The sequence below is a fragment of the Epinephelus fuscoguttatus genome, linkage group LG15 (assembly GCF_011397635.1).
Source record: "Epinephelus fuscoguttatus linkage group LG15, E.fuscoguttatus.final_Chr_v1".
Taxonomy (NCBI): Eukaryota; Metazoa; Chordata; class Actinopteri; order Perciformes; family Serranidae; genus Epinephelus; species Epinephelus fuscoguttatus.
Genome location: NC_064766.1, coordinates 23,960,946 through 23,983,358, shown reverse-complemented (window position 1 = coordinate 23,983,358; position 22,413 = coordinate 23,960,946). Strand labels below are relative to the sequence as shown.

General features: G+C 42.2%; 1 protein-coding gene across 1 annotated transcript in view; it reads left to right on the top strand.

Moving 5' to 3' along the window:
* dab1b (DAB adaptor protein 1b) overlaps positions 1-22,413 on the top strand; it is a 155,478-nt gene that overhangs the window by 10,164 nt on the left and 122,901 nt on the right. The window contains exon 2 of the mRNA XM_049597284.1: positions 17,219-17,338. The gene's annotated coding sequence lies outside the window, so the exon portion shown is untranslated. The remainder of the gene's footprint in view (positions 1-17,218; positions 17,339-22,413) is intronic.

Below are 22,413 nucleotides of genomic sequence, written 5' to 3'. Positions count from 1 at the left end.
CACAACAGCAAGCATACACTTGGTAAACAATTGAGGAGAAACTGGTGGTGCTCAGTCGCTTGGCAGGACTAATGGACTCTCTGTGGTTAATAGTCATTTTTGTTATGCTAGGCCCAATGATAGACAGCAGGTTGTCAAACTGCCCCCGAGTCATCTGACAACATGCCTGGAAACGGCCATCATGAAGGCGAAGCTCCTGGACCAGCTGGTGGTACTCCCCATGATTCGCCCTCTTTCTTAGGGTCTCATGTACCCACACAGATCTCTGTTTCCCTGTGACCAACAAACTATTTGCTGACAGCTTCTCACCCTCAACCAGAGCTAGAGCGAGTACCCTCTGCCTCAACATTTTAGGAACTAGATACTAATTACTGTCAAATAAACAAAATGGATTAATAAATAAACTGTAGATTGACTACATGGGAAGGTTGGGGTGAGGAGGTGACAAGGTGGTTGCCTGGCAACAACAAAAAGATGCAAGCAAGCTTTTTTTTTGTACTTGGAGCATTCAGTTAAAAAGAAAAAAAAGGCACTGTGGTGCCCATCATGTTTTGCAACCTGCAAAATTGGGGCCTTAGGCATATCACAGTACCAGATATTTAATAGTCGATATCATTACCAGTGAAATTACCAACTGTAGCTTTAATGCAGGGGGCTCGCAGAAGTTGCTAATATGTATATTATTGGTTTCCTGATCAGGAATGATTAAAAAGTGAGTGTGCAAATACACAGAAAGCAAAGAACTAGCCTTTATTGGTTCATCAATAAAGTAGTATCAAGCTAATAGAAACACCTTAATAAACAACATGTAAGAGCCCTGCAGTAAATGCCTTTTTAAAAAGATTAAATCTTTGTTCCCTGTTAAACCTGAATCAGCTCAATTATCATTCCTGACATGGCATTGTTGCTAGGCGAACCCAACTCACCAGAAATATAGACAATGACTGCGTGGTCTCATGTGTCTCTCTAATGTGGTAATTAGTATTTAAATTAATATGAGTCTCTTGTGTTGCTGCCTTTGTAAATGTGATTTATAGTGCTTGGAACAAACACTGCAATATTATATAATGTGGCTGGGGGAAAAGCATTAAAGAAAAATGGCATGCACACTGTGTGTCATGACAGAAAAGCTGTATGAGCAAAGAGAAACTGAGTGCTGTTTCTGATTTATTTTTTCACCTATTGTAGATCTAAATGGACTGTAATCACTATGTTCCACTCAAGACTCGGATATAGAAACGCTGAAACGTGGCGCTTCCTGCACAAAAAGCCTCTTGTATGTCATTCAATCTCCATCTCGGACTGATGAGTCACTCTCCACGTGGCAAATAATATCAGCCGTGAGTCAAAGGGGAAAATTACCCACAACACGTTCGTGGTGTCAGATAAGAGGTCTGTCACTGTCTCATATTAATATCAAATACAAAGTAGTTTTCCTTGTATGGCGGTGTAGAGAGGCACTTTGAAGGCCACTGCAGTGACCCTGACACTGCACCAACCTCCAGGGCTGGTGGCCCCCTCCTGCTCAGATTGTCGCCATGGTTACCCACAATGTGGGGAGGGAGGGGGGGTCCTACAGATGAAGATGTGATGATTATGATGATGATGGCGGTGTTGGTTGTCATAGCTTGCCCCCGGGGCTTCTGCTTTCGCATCAGGCTCCCACCATCCTCTGCATCATGACCTCTGTCACCTCCCCCGGGGAGACACTCGCCAGGTGAGAAAAGCACGCAACAGGAATTAGGAGGACCAGGTCGACTGTACGTGCGCTCCCCCGAGCAAGGTTGTGTTTGGCTGATATGTTCGCTCATTTTATAAATACAAGGCAGGTTATTTTCCTCCAACTCAACCAGGAGAGGAGATGTAATGGCTGATATATAACCAGCAGAATGGAGTTGCTTTTAATTAGATTTTACTGTCGAATCATGTTCGGTTCACTCCAACAAAAAATGTGTTTTAGGAGAGTGGGGGAGTTGTTATTTTTACGCTGTTTACAAGGAACCATGCAAATTTACTTCATATAAAGGAAATACTGAGACTGTAATAATGGCCCTGAAATTTTTCACAATCCAGTGGGACACTTGAACATTATTATCTGTCTCAGTTTTGGCTATTTCACTTGAGGGATTTCTGTATTTCTTTTTCTCTCTGCACTGCCTCACTGGTTTGCAATGGGCAGGGCTCAGTTATAAACAGGTGTTGTCACAAGCTTCTGTGCACAAATAAGGTTTTACCAACATTTTAATCTTTCACATATTCAAACTGACTGAGTTTTTAGTTATTAAAATCTTGTTAATAATACCTAAAGATAGTCTTTTGGCTTTTGTTCAAGCTCAAAGATACTCAGCTTGCTTTGCCCAGGGGCCACTTTTGCAAAATGGCAGGATCTTGGGGGCCAGTTACAAACAAACATTATTAATATTTATCAGATAAAATGAATAAAGATTTAAAATGATGGTTAATTAAGGCAAATTCATCCATCCATTTTTCATTAAATTGCCTGTTTTCAACCTTTTGACATTTGCTGTCCTCACTCATCTTTGTTGAGACGCATATCCAGACAAGCAGCCCTGCACAGGTCAGGTGTGCGCAGGGGCGTTTCTCGGATTTCAGGGCTCAGCTCATACCTCTGCCAGGGGGTCCTCTGGCACATTTTTTGATAAAGAAGCTCTATTTGGATGCTTTTTTTAATGCACTCTGGCGTCTTAAATACATTCAAAGTGCCAAGAATTCCTAGTGTGAATTATTTCATTTTCAATGTGAATTAGCAAATGATTGGCGAGCCACCTGGCACCTTATTGGGGAACAGATTCTTGTTTCTGATGACTGATAAATGCAAGTCAAACATTCACACTACCTTTAGCTCTGTTTTGGTCTCTCCACCAACCACTGGGGAGAATATCTAACTCTTTAAATGCTCCACTGTGTTGACTAGCTAGTTGCTAACCTTGTGTGTATGCCAGACCTATTTTACTGGTGGCCCGTGGGTCACATTCGGCCCAGAAGCAACGTCCGAATGCCCTAGCTAGGGATTGGTACTGAGACCCGGTATTAAACGGCAAAATTAATCAAGACCGTATAATTGATAAGCTCCGCTGTTGTCGGCCCTTTTGTCGTTAGTTTTTAAAGTTTTAATTTCAAGTATCATCATGCTGCAGCCTCTCTCCTGCTCACGGCATGTCAGGGCTGACCTCCTCACACACATGACAGAGTGAAGTCAGATAACATCAAGTAAGTGCAATAAAACCTTCACCAGTAAAAAGCCAATACTTTATCAATCCAGGTTGTGTGCTGCTGAAAAAGTCTGGCCCATTGACATTTTCTGGTTTTAAAATCTGGCCCAATTGAATTTGTAATTGAATAGCCCTGGTGTATGCCATTTTAGGCCTGAACCAAACCCAAAATAGTAATGTTTTGGTCTGTAAAACCGAAATGAGTCAAACGATTATGTGTAAGTGCAGTTTTTAAGAAAGAACCAAATGCTCCATCATCAGTTCGGACAAACCTGTGGCTGCCTTCAAATGTTTATTGGAGTTTTTACATCCAGAGATTTTATTGTAACTCCAGAAAACCTGCCGAGGAAGTCACCTTGGAATACTGATGCTGTGTATCCCTGCTGGCAGTCTGCCACGTTAATGGAACAACTCCAAGACTCTCCTGTGATGGCTCATCACCATTTTGGCTCCGTATTCTTCGTCTTTGAGTGAGGGATGTTAATGTTCATGTATTAGAAGTGAACTTTTCTGGATCACAAAAACACCTCAAGGGAATAATTTTTCTCTTTAAGGGTTACAAAGGAGTTAAAAGAGCAGCGACCTGACTAGAAATTACCTTAATTGATATGTATCTGGAGTGAAACACAGCCCCACGGTGCTCTCAGAGACCATCTTTATTAAACCTCTCTCCCTTTAGTTTTGGGGTATGCAGAAGGATGTTGTTGCTCAGGTTCACATCCATTAGTCTTGTGCTGGATCATGTTGATGCCATGTCGGCCCTCGGCTCATACATAGTGTAATGAAGGGTGATTGTTTGGTTTGAGGCTACAACAAGAAGGTGGTAGAGGAGAATAAGTCCCTGCAGGTCCAGACTGATACGGCTCAGCAACTGTTTGTACAAAACTTCACCGCAGTCAGACATACATGGTCCCTTGTGGATGAATCTCTCTGACTTTGGTGATCTCTTAATTTTTCGTGCAGTGCCTTTGGGGCAAAATCTCAGCTGTCTAAAAGTTTTGCTTTTACACCTGCAAAACTAAAGACATTTCCATCAGCCCTAAGCTGTATTTTGTGTCTGTTAGCATGCTAACACTCTAAACTAATATGGCGGACATGGTAAACATCATCTTGCCATGTCATTGTGAGCATATTAGCATCATTACATTAGCATTCAGCTCAAAGCCTTGCTGTGCCTAATGCTGCATTCAAGCCATATAGGAGTTGTAGTAATTTCGAGTTTTCAGCATGTTACATCAACATCCAAGTGGTAATTATGTCTGGGAAACTCAGACTTTTCTGGAAGCTATGACAAATCCAACTTGGCACTTGAATAATACAGAAGTGCCTAAAAACTAACTAAACTAAGTCCATACTGAACTGGGAAAAAGGTGTTTAAGTGTGCTGCTCCCTTGGACCTTGCTAAAACTTTGTGAGCTGGTCTCATGAATTTGCAAATTGAGGTTGCGAATTAGCCATAGTTAGCATTGTTGCCTCACAGCAAGAGGGTTCCTGGTTTGAACCTTGGGGGTTGAGAGAAGCCCTAATGTTTGGAGTTCGCATGTACTCCCCATGTCAGCATGGGTTTTCTCCCTGTACTCCGGCTTCCTCCCACAGTCCAAAGACATGCAGGTTGATTGGTGACTCTAAATTACCCGTAGGTGTGAATGGTTGTCTGTCTCTATGTGTCAGCCCTGTGATAGTCCGGTGACCTGTCCAGGGTGTACCCCACCTCTTACCCAAAGTCAGCTGGGATAGGCACCCGTCCCCCCCCCCCCCCCCCCATGAATCTAAATCCATGCCATTCAATAAACCTTTATGTTGTCTCTGGAGTCACATTTTCTCCTGGACCACATGGTCTCATCTCTGTGCATGTGCAATGTATGTATGTGTGTGGTGCCTATGTGTCTAAGGTTGCATGTGCAAATTTATTCACTCCCACAGAGACTGTCAGTCTGTTGGGCAAAGTACCGTGTTTTTTTTAATCCAACAATCAGGCATTTTATAGCCATTTTCAGACATTTATGCTAAAGTAACATGTTAACTGTGCTTGAAGAAAAAGACAATGGGCTGTCTAATAAACTTCCTCCTGCCAAAATGATTAATTCAGTCGTTTGCCTTCGGGCCCGACTTCATTAAAACGCTGTGTTAATCTTCTTGTGTGGGGGCCAATCTGAAATATGCCTGTGACTTATTTTGGATTTGGACTCTATGGCTATGACTAATCACTGCACGCTGACTGGGTGATCAGTGATGTTGTATGGACCATCATGTGTCCCTGGGTGGGCTTTTAGAAAACAATAGGCCATGTCCAGGGCGTAGGTTTCTTTTCAATTTTGAGGTGACACATATGAAACAGTAGGCTTTGGGTCCTCTGCCAGAAAAATTTTGAGCATCTAACACTTAATTTCCTTCATTCTGCTGATTTTTTATGCACCAATTTAGGATGTAAACATCTTTAATTATGTCAAAGTGAAAGTCCTCTACTACTTTCTTACTGGGAGAGACAAATGTGACCCCCACCTGCAAAGTCTGCACCTATGGGTCATGTCATATGTTGAGCAAAACTCTACTGACGATTTTTTTGAGATCAAGCTATGACTATACACCATCTTTACAGTTTTACACAGAACCACACCAAGGCAACAAAAGAGGCATGCCGGTTGTGACATGTAACACAGTAGCATCGGCCTCTAGTGTGACATTGTTTTCCCAATTTGCAGACATTTTTGGCTGCCGTGCTTCATCTTTGAGGTTTTTTTTTTTTTTTTTTTTTTTCAAATTTCTGGCCATTAATCAACATCATATCTCTGGAAAAGAAGGATATTTGGTCAGATATTGAATTTGTGACACTAATCTTGGGTGTCCACCTTGAAACTGTGCGTATTATATGTATCGTCTGTGCCGTCATGTTGAAGATGTGTGTGAAGCATCCATGTTTTCATCTTGTGGTTCGCAGAGGCATAAAACCACGAGATGGCTGTTCTTTATTTATTCTACTTTCTCCCAGCAGTGGGTCACACACGACAGGTCCTCAAAACGTCACACCCGTCTGGTCAATGGTCCAGTCCTGACGACTGTTTCTTTTACACAGACATCAATTCGGTGCTGATACTACCTCCTCTGCCGGCTTAAAGGGGTAACAACTGCGTCCCACCATTTCATGATTATACCTTTTAAACAGAACCCCGAGGTGGAACAATGGCACGATATTCCAGTAAAATGATCTACTGACTCATACTCTATCTTACTGTGTACTGTGTGGGAGGAAAAGCCAGACAAGAGAAATAAAAAGTAGCGGTAATGCATCATGGGTAGTTAAGACTGCACAGAAGTGGGTTGCTTCACATTGGAGCCGCTACTGTACTAGCACACTCCTTTAGGCTTGCTTCCTGACATACACCATAAGCAATTTAATTCCTCTAGAGTTACTTTGTGCTACGGTCCTATCCACTTGAGAGCCTTGACATCATTAATCCATTAAACTTTAAATTCCAGAGGATTTTTAGCCCTCCTGCTCCCAGATTAGCAGTTCAGTGCGTTTCTGTGTCAGTTCACTGGGTTGAAATTAATTTCTCGACTAATTTAGTAATTGCACGCCAAAGCTTTTCTATCTGTGCGGAGGATGAGTTGCATCACACTACTGCCGTACTGCAGGCAGGTTGGATGTTTGGGAAAAACTGCGGTTATGTTAACTCTGCAACACAGGCTTATTATCAAGCGTTTTGGCATCAATACTACAGTAGTCTGCTCATTACACCTCGTGCATGGAAAAATAACTGACTGACGGCATCAGAACTGGGAGAAAAAAGGCATTTTCTATTCAACATGTGAAATCCACATTGTAAAATACCGCACGCTGTGACCTGTCACAGCGAGAAAGCAGGAATCAGTATGTAGACACTGAAACATGATAATTTGCACAAGCTTTTAACCACTTTCTCTGAATGTCTCCTCTAATTGTGAGCACTGTATTATACAGGATGGCGGCTCTGAATAAGTGCTTGATTCACTGCTACAGCCTGCTTTGCCCATTATGGATAAGCTCCTCTGACACACTGATGTAGAGGCTACTTCTTTCATATGCTGTCACGTGTGTGCGGTGTGAACACGCTCTTAGTGCTGTGGGTGGTGTGGGCTGTAATGAGGGAGGGGGATGATGTGGGCACATGTGTGATGATGAGTGACTCTCAGTCCTCCTCTCCCTCCCTCACTCCCCTTCCCATCTAACAGTGTGAGTCACTGTGTCTCCCTCGGCGCCCCCTTCACTCTCCAGAGAGGATGTAGACTCACACACACACACACACACACACACACACACCCCAGTGACAGTTTTGTGCTGGCGCGGGACGGCTGGACACTGTCCCCGCTGATCACCCACCACGTCTGACATCCCTGCCTCTCAGCGTGACTCTCGCTCACAGGGGTCGAGGGGGCGTCATATGAGCACATCACCCAAAAAACATGGTGTTTCCTCAGCTGCGGATCCTCAAGCTTGCAGCCTCTGATAAAAAAAGAAAAAAATGACAGCGCTTGAAATGCACATCGTTGCTGTTGTGACACTGACTAGAATTACACTAAATTACCAGTTTGTAGAGAGGTGTAATAACAGCATTGCTAGTCATTGTTCCCATGATGCCGGCTGCGCTGCTTCACTCATATGAGGCCCATCTGCCGGGGGAGATGTGCAGCTCTGTCTTACAAGGCGCACGTGAACATGAGGTGTACCCTGTTATCACGCCTTGCACACACACACACAGCAGCGTACTTGCCTGAGGTGTGAGAGTCGTGATAATGGTGTGTCTTGCAAACCCAGTCATCACGTGTCACTTCTGACAGTCATTGCTCACCTCCTCTGCTGGCGAACATGGGCGTACATACACCCACCGTCACAAATATGTGATTGTTGTCACAAATGTATGAACAACAGAAAGGAGATGGCTGACAGGTTGTGATGAGGAAACGTGTCGTGTTCTCACAGAAAACTCAGAGGCACATGATATTCAGATATTAGGAATGTTTCACTGCGGCCATTAGGGATGCACCGATTTAGGAGTTCTGTGGCGATACAGGTATTTAAAAAACAATTTGTCAGGTAGCCGATACCTGTGGTTTTTTTATGGTTGTTGTTTATTTTGTTTTATTGTTATTTATTCCCCGTTTTGTGCCAGGGAAATATTATGAAAAACAACTCAAGGCGTTTTTGGGTCTGGGGGCTTGCTGAGAGGACCGGCCCGCTGAGGAACTCCCTCGGGAACTACATCCCTTAAAGGTTTTTTTTTCTGTCTGCATTTGCACTGCCAATCAGAACACCGAAGTGACGTAACGAAAGGTATAGCAGCTAGGGCTGGACAACAGGAATAAAACTGAATATTTTATAACTAAATGTTGTTTCCAGAGCAACAGTAATATTAAAACAGCAAAGTCACAATATAAACTTAAAATCTCACTGGAAACAATTCTAAAAAGCCTGTTCAGCCCTTTATTAAGCTATCTTTAAATTAGCACAGACTCAATAATAAACGTTTAGGAAACAACCCTTAATTTAACCTGTTTCACATTAAAGTGAACACTCTTGACATCTTTTAAAAGAACTGCTTATACAAATACCTTATTTCTACATATAATATATTGTAATTCCGTCTTTAGTATCTATTTTCACATTTCTCCCTCAAAACAACTATTTATTCAAGTTCAAGTCTGAATTTTACAAGATTACATTTAAACACATCATGATAACTATGATTTACCTTTTGTCCAATAAATTATTACTAAATGGAGCTTGAACGCATCATAATATAACTCAATGCAACCTCTGCTTACTGTTAGTTCCAGCCACTGGCTGCTAACACATAACATTTACCAGCTCTCCTCCTGCTCATGTCAACATGAATTTGTTGTTCACAGTGTAACATCAGGGAAACAATAGGGTCCATCCCCTGATGTGTACATAGTAGGTTTGTCCCAAATAAGTTTTCTGGTGTCCCTGGGACGCCATTAGTCTTGATTTGATGTCATACAACAGAGAAACATCGGCCACTGCCATCATTAAATGTCATCTTATTTGCTGATAGGCTGATGGCAGTCAGCAAGGCGAATATTGCCAAAATATAGGGTTTAGTATTTTCAGTTATGATTTTGGCTTCTGACAATTCTGAAAACAATATAATCAAGATAAAGTGATTATTGTGCTGCATTTCATTTTGCAATGTTGCTCTCGTTTTGTCTTGTGTTATAAATCCAGCGCACCCTTTTCTTTACAGAGGTGTGCTCAGTGTCACCAACTTGCTGTCTCGCTTCATTTAGTGACTTTTCAGACCCTCTTATTGACCTTATTTCTAAAAAGTTACTGGAGACAAATTTGATGACTTGTTCAGACCATTGTTGAAGAAGACAGAAATATATATTTGAATTTATTACATTGTAAATCATTCCCATGCATGGCGCTCAGAGTAATCACAGTCCAGGGTTCTCTGCCAACAGTGTGGGGTCTCTCCCTCTTCTCTAGTGCTGTGTTTACATGTATATGTTATTTATTTTATTCATTTCTCTGGTTTGTTTGTCAATCAAATCACATTTAAGTATTTTAAAAGCTCAATAAATGCATGATGTTTCCAAAGTCAGTGAGTAACTGCGCTAAATAATGGCGATCTCAATACTGACCAAAACAGCCGTGATTATGAATTTTGCCATAACTGAGCAGCCCCACCACACTGAGAAATGTTTATGTCCCTGCTCAGCCTCTTTCCTCTGATATCTTTTGGAGCACATAATTTCCACAGAAACAGATGTATAACGTTATCATCTGTTGATAATACTCCTGGTATGATCTCAGGTCTGTCTAAGCTGGCATTGGTGGAGCCAGTGCCTAGTGTTGTGCAGTTGGTTAGAACGGTGTTTTCTCTGCCATCATCCCTAGTCATCCCTAATCCTGTGACTGCAGCTGTACACACAATGGGTAATCCCATCATGACTCAATTGTGTGTGGAAATAAAGACACACGTTGGCCATGAAGAGGAGTTATTTGTTGGAGCTCAAAGGGGGCAGGGACTGTTGTTGTGTGTTCACTGGGGAAGGGTGAATAGTATTAAATGTTCACCTGCCAATATGTCTCAGCTTGGACGGTGTCCAACATGGCTCCTGCTGCCACTAGAGCAGCAGGAAAGGTTTTTTTTTTCCTCTCGATGAAAAGGGAGTGTCACTCTTTTCAAAGAATTGGAGTTGCTTTATAAAGGAGACTAATGTGCATGGTTAAAGTTAACAATACACCTCATGTGGCAAACGCCAGCTTTCATCAGGTTGTCAGAGCTTTTTATCCGGTCTGTGCCTTTTGCAGAATGTATTATTGAAGAAACAATAGTGAATTAAAACAGTGCCCCTCAAGCTTTTTTCAATAATGTACCCCCTTTCAAATATTTTTTCAAGTACTCTGTGACCAGCGCAAAACACCTTTATATATAATGTATATGATAGGGCTGGGTATTGCTTAAAAATTATGATACCAGTACCAATACCATCCATCAATCCATTTTCATCAGCTTATGCTGGGCTAGGTCGCAGGGGCAGCAGGCCAAGCAAAGCACCCCAGATGCCCCTTTCTTCAGCAACGTTTTCCAGCTCCTCCTGGGGGACCCCAAAGTGTTCCCAGGCCAGATGAGCTATATAATCCCTCCAGTGTGTTCTGGGTCTGCCCTGGGCCTCCTACCAGTGGAACTCCTCTAACAGGAGGCATCCTGATCAGATGCCCGAACCAACTCATCTGATCCCTTTTGACACGAAGAAGCAGCGGCTCTACTCTGAGCTTTCTCCAGATGTCTGTGCTCCTTACTCTATCTCTAATGGCCCGAACATACTCGGGCGGAACGTACGCGGAACGGACTCTGCGGAGGTCCGCGCGGACTCAAAGCGGATGTCCGCAAGCCCTGTGCACGCAAAGCTCAGATTTTACGACTGCGTGGACTCTGTTCCGTGCACCAGTGACTGCTCGGCATGTATTTTTCACATTGCGGGGATTTTTCACGGACATTTTTACAGGAAACTACAACGCGGAAGTGTGCTTGACGATGGAAGTCCGAATGACTGCGGACATTCCTTGCGGAGTCCGCTCTGCTTATAGTACGCCCGAGTATGTTCGGGCCTTAAGGCTGAGTCCAGCCACCCCACGAAGAAAACTCATTACAGCTGCTTGTACCCGCGACCTCTTTCTTTCAGTCACTACCCAGAGCTTGTGACGATAGGTGAGGGTTGGGACGTAGATGGGCCAGTAAAATGAAGGCTTCGCCTTCTGGCTCAGCTCCCTCTTCACCAAGTACCAATACCAGTAACCTTTTAAATGATACCGATAACAGAAGAGTGCTTCATTTTATTTCCATAATGTGAATGGGATGGTGTGTAGTGACTAGCCAGAACCACCCGGCTGCACAAACTCAGTGACAGGGCTAACTGTTAGCATCACGTGGCTAATGTTACCTTATTGTTAATAATGTTTCGTTGTCTGTGTGGGTTTGTTGTGGCTGTTTAATGGCTTGCTATTGGTTGTTAGCAACTGCTGCTAGGTTAGCTTGCTGATCAGGTGGAAAGTTGGGACAGTCTGGGATCAGACCCCTGGCGCAAAAGGGGTCAAATGCAGGAATTGTTTGACGGAGGAGTTTAGATTCTACTTATTATACTACTGGGTTATTGTTGTCGGTACCTATCCAGCTGGCATCAGATGTCAATATGACATCAGAAAGATGTTGGACTCTTACAATGGACAGATGTTTAATTTTGGTTGGAATGAAAATCCGGTTGACAGGATTGTAAACGTCCAACTAGGGTTGCAGCGATATACCAGTTTCAGGGTATACTGTGATATAAAATTTGATTGTTATCGTACTGTGCATAGTTGCTTATCTATGAAAAAAAATGCAACTTGACATTGAATCGCCTCTTTTATTTTAGTTATTTTAATTAAGTAGAGACTTTTTACACATACCTCAATTAACAGAATTGTTTCAAGTTTTAATTATAGTAATTAAACGTTTGTTCAGCCAACAATAAACCTTCAGTTTTCATTTCTTTAAGGGTCATTCTGACTGATGATAATATGAATTCCATAATGCCGGGATACCGTGAAACTGCAATATTTTTATTATTTAGTTATCATACCGTGAAAATCTCATACCATTGAAACCTTGTCCACCGATGTTAAGTTGTTGGGGTGCTCAGTAGCTCACCTGGTAGTGCGGGTGCCCCATGTACTAAGGCTGTGTCGACGCAGCGATACAGGTTAGATTCCAGTCCATGGTCTTTTGCTGCATGTCATCCCCTCTCTCTCACCATTTTCTGTCCTATCAATTTAAGGCAAAAAGCCAAAAAATAATCATAAAAACAACAAAAACGAATTTGAAGTTGTATAGACGTTGACATAACCACATTTGGAAGATGTTTCACCCAAATATTAGCATCTAACGACGTTGGATGCCAGCTGGGTTAAAGGTATCGAGTGCTGATACCCTACTTTTAAAGATGACTAATACGGTGCTGCACCACCAGTGTCTGATTTACCTCGTGACAACCTTGTTACTGAAAAACACTTCAATGCTACATTTCAGATGTTTAGAATTGATCACTTAATTCAAGATAAACCAATTTCCTGTCATCGAGCAATAACACTAAGAGGGCATAACTGTTTCATTAAACTGTGTCTTTTTGATGAGTTGAAGTTAAAATTAAGTGATATAATTATTTTAGGAATTATGCATGACTGATATTTTTTAAATTAACATTTTAAAAACAATCTCATGCACCTCCTGCAATACTCCAAAGTACCCCTATGGCTACGAGTACCCCCATCTGGGAAACATTGAAATTAGAATACTGAGGTGATTTTTAATATTTTTGCAAGCAGGTTATGTGCTTAGTGAAGAGAGTCAAAACTGTAGCCGACAATTTTCCTTTTACAGACTGATACCAGGCACTGCGTGGAAGCACAGTACAACCACAGGCTGTCTGTGTTGATGTCTGTTTGTGGTTTACGGAGCCACTGACCATGCTTGTATATGTCAGCCTGCCGTGGCCTCTATTTCTGCTCCTGCTTCACTGAATCCTGTGCACTGGCTCAGATAATGAACAGTCCAACCCAAGGGGGACAATTAGCTTCTTAATGTGTCTGATCTGATAGATGTTTGCTCTGGTGAGTGGAAATCCTGTGGAGGAGTGAGCGCTGCCACACTAAGGCCGTTTCAGCCTATGAGGCTGGCGCCATGACACAGAAAAGATCAAACTTAAAACACAAGCCCTTCTGTCTGACACTGCTGTGTCTCTCCGCCGTACAAGGAACACGAACCCTACAATGCATTTGGGATTTGCTGTCTGAAGATTTTTTTTTTGCACAGTGCACCCCCACAGATTCCCACTGCACTTAACACTCGAAACCGTCAATTGCCTCAAGGAGCTGAATCCCTACCTTTGTCTGGAAACCCCCTTGACACACCAATCAGGCGAAGAGGCAGGGCAGACGCTTGGAATTTTAATCAAAGAGAGAATATTGAGTTTGTAGAATTTGAAAATGTGCCTCTCAAACAAAATGCTGCCCAACCCTCTTTGATATGGAAAGCTACTACTCCTCCCTCCCTCCTTCATGAATTAAATTATTTTTCCTGTCTGTACAGTTGAGTAGCCCGGGGCACTATGACCCTCATTACATGAGCTGTACATATGAGAGAAAAGCCTCCACGACTCTTTATTTGCCCTTCATTTTTTTAGACTATTTATTTTCTCCTGAGTCTTTACTGTACAATGACTGCCCAGCCGAGCAGACAGGGTGCTGCCCTGTGCTGACAGGGTGTTAAATAGGTTGTGAGGAGGTCTCGAGGTTATATAAGATTAACAGTTGAGTGTAATTAATTACTGTAAGGTCATGATGTGAACGTCAACCTATACTGTGATTAAAACCCCGACAGCAGCAAAAAAAAAAAAAAAAAAAAAAGAAAAGAAAAGAAATGGAGCAAGACTTGCCTTGTTGTAAGTCAGAATATTACCAACCAAATTTTCTTTTAGAAGTCAGATATTGTAAGATACAGTTTTCTGTTTGATCTTAACAGCTTTCTGTGTTTCTGAATGCCTCCAGTTTTTCTACTTACAGTTTTTAAAAAGTAATGACAAATTTTGTACAGTTAAAGTCTTTTTTTTCTCATTGCTTTTGATTTTGTAGTACAGTGGAGGCTTTTAATTTGTACTTTGAAATAAAAAGACTCTCCGCAGTGTATCAAGGGATGAATGTAGATTTATACATATTTTCAGAATCACTACAATGCAACCTTGCACCTTCATACTATAATCCAACCATATATTGAGAGAACAGGTGCTTTCACATGCTTGGCCTTGAGGTAATAAGCTAACGATTTATTTCTGTGATATCTAAATCGGTCAGAATACAGAATTGCAAACAGTATTACTTTTGCCCAATGAGTCATTCGTCAGATTCTATAACTGAGGGCAAACAAGTCCACCTAGTAGACACTTAAAGGTATACTATGCAGGAAGAAGCTATGCTATGCAAGCTACAATAGTAGGAACGTTGTTATAATGAAAAAGTCGATACTGAGAGCTAACTAAGTCCACCGTCACCACCTACCTGTCCAACAGAGCCCAAGCCAATTCTGCATTGCTCTTCATCACCATCCTCTCTTTCAGTGTCCGCCAGCAGAGTGAAAATGACAGCCAAACCCAGAATTACTCTTGTTTTGGAAAGAGCTCTGTCCGCTTGGCGTTTTGCCTTTCTTTATCTGCATGAGGGGGTTTCTGCAATGTGTCCGCAATTTTCATAGCTCATATGTGTGGCTGTAGGTGATACAGGTCAGCAAACTTTCCAGTTTTTTTTTTTTTTTACTTTTTGTGTGTCTCTTTGTGTCACGTCTCTAAATTCAGAGGTTTGTTCTGAACGTAGCACAGGAGGAGCTGTCCTTGAGGTTGTTTTCCTCAGCAGCACTTTATGTAGTTTGATTAACAAGGTTGATAATTGACCTGTTGATGCGAGTATGGCTGATCAGATCTGATCAGATCAATGGACGAGAGAAACTGCTGCTGCAGAGGCGAGTGAAAGCAAATTTTTAGAACCAGCACAATGAACTGTTTAGTTTCATTTTCACTGTGCCTGATGTTTTGCTGCTCCGTCAGTGCCCAGAGAATGCTCTGCGCCCTGAGAGTGTGATACAATTAGTAATCCAATGGTATATATATTCCCACTGTGCACCTAATGAATGGTCCAGCTCCAAAAACAGAAAATCATTATGTTCTGCCAGATGTTGATATTGTTGTGGGCCAAATAAATGAATGTGCGGGAAACCCTGGGTGCTGCTTACAGTCTGGTTGCTACCTCTGTATAAAGTCCTGACCTTGCCTGCGAACTGTTAGTGGCTACACGCCCACGAACGTCCTAACCATGACAAAATAAGATGAAAATACAGGCTCAGGGCAGTCAGGTTTCTGGCCACAGGGTGAATGTTGATCCAATATTCACTCTCCTTTAAGCTCTGTTTTTGTAACACATTGTTTCTTTTATTCCTTACAAATAAATTTTGCAGCTTACTCAATGAGTGCAAACAAGGGTTGCCTCCTTCGTCTGGCTCAAAGCCAAAGTGTTGCCATAGTGGCGCATTCTTTGTTTTCTTTGAAACTAAATTGTTCGCCATTATCGACTCCCCATCACTGTTAAACAAACTCCAGGCTACAGCAGAGGCCTCGGTGCATGTGCACTCGCACCCCCTAGCTCAGTCCCCGCCCCACCCCCCTCTCTCTCCTGCTTGCTGTGCGCTTGGCGAAGAGGCAGACACAGGTGCTCACAGACTCGGGCGTACTATAAGCGGAGTGGACTGCGCGAGGAATGTCCGCAGTCATTCGGGCTTCCATAGTTGAGCGCACTTCCGTGTTGTAGTTTCCTGCAAAAATGTCCGTGAAAAATCCCCGTGATATGAAAAATACATGCTGAGCAGCCTTTTCTGTGACACTGGTGTGCGGAGCGGAGTCCACGTGGTCGTAAAATCTGAGCTTTGCACGCACAGGGCTTGCTGACGGCCACTTTTAGTCCGGGCGGACCTCCGCAGAGTCCGCTCTGCATACGTTCCGCCCGAGTATAGGCTGTAAAAGGACATACGCGGTCCGGTAAAAAACGGTCCAAGACGGAGCACCGAACCGAATTGGTATTACCGAGAACCGACCCAACTCTACTATCCACCAACTTCTGAGGGAAATATCTGGCTCTTCAGCTGCTAAATGCTCCGCTATGTTCACCAGCTAATTGCTAAATTTGTCTGTGGTTTTGTGCTGGGCAGGTAGAGAACAGTAGGTATAGATCTTTTTTTTGTTGAAACTGCTGCCAGCAGTGGCTGACATTGACTCACATGAGAGCGGTGAGACTGAACCAAAACTGCAAAGTTGCAAGCCGTAAAACCAAAACTATGACCTGCACCTGATAATTTCCTGTGGATTCGTCACCATAAGCGCCCCCTTTACATACAAGTAGTTATTTCATCCATGGTTAATAGAGAATATCTCAGCTTTAAAGACATCACAGTCATTTACTGGCTTTATTGATGGGCAGTAAAACTGGGTTGTCTTGGGCTACTTGCCCCATCAGTTTGCTAATGCAGAGTCAGATTATTAACATCTCTTAGGTTAATATAAAGCTATAGAAGTGGATGTAGTAACTGTATTCACAATCCTGGTCACCTGCTCTTCTCTGCATGCACAGTCACCCAGCTCCTGGTTGGTAATTTTCCATTCATCCTGGTTTTCCACCTCAGTGCTAGTCACACCCACCTCATTAAGGCAACTCAATTCACCTGTTCCTCATTACTCACAGCCAGTATACCCCAGCCTCACTCATGCAAGACTTTCCAGCACTTTACTCTGGACTGATTTCCTGTTGCTGACCCTGCCAGCTTCATCTGATTCTCAGTAAACGCAACAGCCTTCTGTCCCTGACCTTGAGATCTGCTTCTGTGTCCTTTGTTCCTGTTTACCAGTGTTGGCTTGGCATTACCATCCGACGACAATGCTACAGTGTTCCTATCTGCTTAGTTGAGGTGTCCTGCGGTCCAGAGACTTCCACTGTGTCGCCACACTCGCCATTGTGTCTGCGTCCTGTGAGTACTCACCTGCTGGCTTCTCGACCCTCTGCCTGTCCCTTACTTACCTGGTTTTGGATTTCTGGCCTTCACGACTACGTTCCCTGGTACCATTGCCTGTTACTGAACCAAACTGTGTATGTGTTTGGGGAAACGTCATTGCACACTTGCCTGCCTCCCGGCCCAGTTCGGCCCGCCAAACCAGCTGGGCTGCTACGGACTTTTTGGAGAGACTTTACTGGAGTGTTGAACTGTATTGTGTGCTGATTACCTGCCCTGTCCCATCCCTGTGTGCTGTGGCATTTAACATCACTACCAACTGTTCTTGCTCTCCTGTGCACTGCATTTGGGTCCAAACACATTCCGTCACTGACCCACATGATGAAGATAGTGATTTCCATGTATAAAATTGGAGCCCTTTAAACTGAAAATGTTTAAGAAGCATGTCCAGATTTTCCACATTGATTTTTTTGAATTTATTTCATTAAGTTATAAGTCAGGCCTGTATGCAGTCGATCCGTTTCTCTCACATTTTACTGTCCTGTTATTTGGGAATGGATTTAAAGATTTGATCTATTACTTTGAAGCTTTGCACCTGGTCCCTACTTCTTGCAAAGGCTTTTGCTCTCTTATGAGCCTGTTAGCTTTCTGCAAGTCTCAGCTGAAGCTCTTTTTGCTTCCCTTTAATGGAGACTAAAGATTAAAGGCGACCGGTGCTTATGCCGTCAGGGCCCCTATAGGCTGCTTCGCCTCAGGAGCTCAGGCTGCAAGAGCAAGTATCATGTTTTAATTCACTTCATATACTGTGTTTTATTGGGATGCCTTTCCGCAGTCTTTCATTTCTTAGTCTCTTTTTGTTTCCCTGCCTTTTACAGTTACTTGTTAATTCTTTTTTTTATGCATTTTAACCTCAATTTTTGTCCTTTGTTTTCAAAAGAGCTATTCCATGAAATGACAGCATGCAGTATTCTTTGCATATAATGTGTAATGCACAGTGGCACAGTTATCATTACGCACCATAAAAGCACAGTAGGATGCACATTAAATTAGTATTAGTTAAAGGAGATTCACAGGGTTTTATGATTTGGTCGAGGTGAGCAGAAGGCTGTAATGTATTTCAGTTCAGCTCTAACAGCTCCAGCATGTCTGATGCTCCAGGTTGTGACACTCTGGAGTTACTGTCGGCTAGAGCATATGGCGGGCTCTTACTCTGGTTTGTGGACCCTTTAATTAGCCCAGCGGTCCAAATGAGGTTACTGCAGCGAAGGAAAGAAAAATCAAATGCAAAAAAGCAGGGGGAAGAGACATAATGTGTGTATGTGTGTGTGAACCGGGTGATGTGGGGCAGCCGTGGGGGTGGGGTATCCTGAGAGCACAAAAATGTTATGTAATTCAGTGCTTAGTTATGTAAGGGATCAATAGTATAACTGTAGGAGAACCCAACCCCCCCCCCCCCCCGCCGACCCCAATCCGTATGCTCACATGCTAATCATTGTTCTCCTCTGAAGTTCAGGGTTAATTGTTTCTCAGGAGAGGTGCCTGGCATCCTCCGCTGCTCCTGCTGTGGAAACGGAGATGGTGTTGCACGCTGTGTTGTCAGACATGCACAGGAAGAACTGCATGACTTTATTAGACAGGTTTCCCCCAGTGCTTTTTAACATTAAAGAGATGGGTCATAGTGAATTTTCTGAAGTGACTTGCAGAACTCTTATGTCTGACCCTATGAAGTCCAACTACACCATTCATGTCTGCTCTGAGAATCACATGTCCTTTGTGCTCCTTTGAAAAACAGAATCAGAAATCTAAAGGGATACATTTATATTTCATACTTTTTGTTTCATGATTGCGCTCCTTACCCGGCTAGCAAGAAATATGCGGGGCAGAGTGAAGGCCGACTTTTCAGCTCTCAGCAGGAAGCCAACAAGATCCCTCACCAGCTTTCCTAATGCAGTCTAATACAGACTGACTTAACGGTTCAACATCAGCCCAGAGTAGGCGGGATGGCAGGTCTTAAACGGTTCTTGGTTGGCCCTTTCTTGGTATGTTGCATAGAATTTAAGAAACCCAAATTTAATTTGAAATATATATATATATATATATTACTCAAGTAATTACTCAACATTTTCAGAGGAACTGTTAATGATTTCATCATATGAGATTCAAACTAAAGTGGCGTTCAGAGCAACTTGTGTGAAAAAACAGAGGCTCCTCATTAATTTGAATGGTCATTCCATCGACACAGTGGGGTGCCAGTGCAGAGAGCTTGCCAGAGAATTTTTTATGTAGCCAGTCAAAAAATTTCACTTTGAAATGTATTTGCACAAAACTATCTATCCAGACTGTACTACCCCAAAAACGGCGGTGAAGGTCGTCTTTACAAGCAGTTTATTTTACATTTATTGTTTGCCAGCAAACTCTAGTGGCAGTAGTAATGATGACAGGAGCAAAGAAGGAAGTTGGGTGACACAGTATAAAGAGCAGCAGATTCCACATAGGGAAAAGGTTGAGGTGGACGGATGTGTCAAACAAAAACAGGACTTTACCCAGGAGACCGCTATTCATGTCCCATGTGAAACCAAAAGTCACTGTTGACTTATTTTAAGTTGCGTACGCATATTTACTTACATGGCCTACTTAACTACTTTATGTACTGAACTTGCATACAAATTGAAGGAATACTTCCCCCGCAGATTGACTGTTTCTTAGTTATTCAACGCATAATCTTGAATTTGAGAATCCAAAAAAATATTCCTCATGAATTAAAGTAAACATGGACCACTATTGATAACATAGAATTCTATAACATAGAAAGAGTCAAAATTGACCTGAGGTGTCCTTTTACAACCCCTAATTATTTGTTCAGTAGAACACAGTGTGTTCAGTCTGCTGGGTCTTGCTCTGCCTTCCTCCCAGTGTTAAATGGTGTTCCTCAGGGTGCCATACTGGGGCCATTGTTGTTTTTTATATGTGTAAATAATCTCTGTGACAATTTATCAAATGCTGCTTATCATTTTTACGCAGATGATACCCTCATCTATTGTTCATCCCCTTCAGTCGTTAAAGCTCTGGAATACCTGCAGTCTGCCTTTGATGTTGCTCAGACCCACTTAATTAAACTTAAGTTTGTGTTAGATGCAGAAAAATCCAAATTCATGTTATTTTCAAATGGCAAGGGCTTAACATCTGATCTTCCAAAGATAACTAACTAACTACACAAGGGATTGAAATTGAAATGGTTACAACGTACAAGTATTTACGTATCATCTATGGGGCCATTATGGTAGCAAAATAGCTGCAAATGCGTATCTCAAACTGTGTGTGCATAATCAGATTTGTACATATGTAAAATAATTTGTAAAAGCGTAATAAAGTTTGTGAATGTGTACAAAAATCTGCAAATGTGTATTTAGAATCTGTGTGTGCGTAATCAGATATGTAAATGTGTAAAAAAAAATCTACAAATCTGTATTCAGATTTGCAAGTGTATTGCAATCTGTAAATCTGTACAATGATCTGTAAATGCGTACAACAATCTGTAAATCTGTAGAACGATCTGTAAATCTGTACACAGATCTGCAAATGTGTACAGAGATCCGTAAATATGTAGACAGATTTGTAAATACCTATGTCTTCAGCTTTACCTTGGTTGGGCCTCTCAATTGGCTCTCTTTGTACACATGATTTTTGCTACTCTTCTGCCGTGTGAGATCCGCAAATGCGTGAGAAGATTTGTGTCTGTAACTCAAAGTGTGCGTCACCCTGAGCACAGGCTGACAGGCTCAAGCTGCCGTGCCCTTCAGATTGTTTTGCCCTGAGCACAGGCTCACAGGTGCTACTTTGCTGCGAGCCAAACCATTTAAAATATCTAGTTCCCCGACGGACATAATTGAGTGACGGACCGAGTCCGACCGTAAATCTCTGCTTTCACTTTGTGCAGCGCATTCTCGTATTTTGACAACATGGCAAGTGAGCCTGACGAACCTGAAGACCCACCCGCAAACCTTAAGTCCTCCGTTCGAGAACACTTTGGTTTCAGGGTAAAATACGAAGATGGAAATAAACAAGTGGACAAAACAAAAGCAGTGTGCCGACACTGCAGAACAGCAGTCGGGTATGTACTTGGAAACACGTCTAACATGCTAACGCATCTAAAGCAACACCACCCGAGTTTGAACGTTAACCGGCACGACTAGAAAAAGCAATCTGGTGCACACTACAATATCGTCGTAGTTTAAAAAGAAAGAGCGTTTCCCTGACCATCACGCTAAAGAAATAACCAACACCATTGGAGTTGAGTAAAATTGTTTAAGCTGCACTTTAGATATAAGCATGTTTTGTTTACTGCACTTTAACAAAGTGGGAAAGCTAAATAAGTTCCTAGTAAAACTGAATCTGAGCAGGCTTTAAGGCTCACCAGCTGCACTATACTTTTTATTTTAACTGAGTAAAACTGTTAAAGCAGAAATATATATTTATATTTTTCATTCAGAAAATGTGTTAAAAAAAACAGCAGGATTTTATTTTTCACTTTTATATTTCTATTTTCATTCAAACAATGTGAAAAAGCAGGATTTTATATATATTTGTTTCATTCAAAAATTGTGTAAAAAGAGTTAACTGCTGTGGTGGTATGTTTTAATAAGGCTACCAATAATTAAAAGATATTTCATAGTTGTCTATGAACCGAGATTTTTGTGTACCGTTACACCCCTAATGTTCAGATTTTTTGCAGTAGTTGTCATGAGTAACTTAGTATTGCCAAGCTTTGTTAAAATAAAATCGGTAACTTTATCTATGAAGACGTTGTCTGCTCAGCCTCAGCTCACCAAGCAAAAGCTAGTGAGCGGCAGCTTTTACAAATTATTTTACACATGTACAAATCTGATTACGCACACGCAGATTGAGATACGCATTTGCAGCTATTTTGCTACCATAATGGCCCCATAATCATCACTGATCAGAACTTGTCTTTTAAATCACATACTGAAAACCTTGTCTCCAATTGAAAGTTAAATTGGACTTCTTTTTTAAAATTAAATCTAACTTCTCCCTTCAGGCAAGGAGACACTTGATATCTGCAACTTTTTACCTCT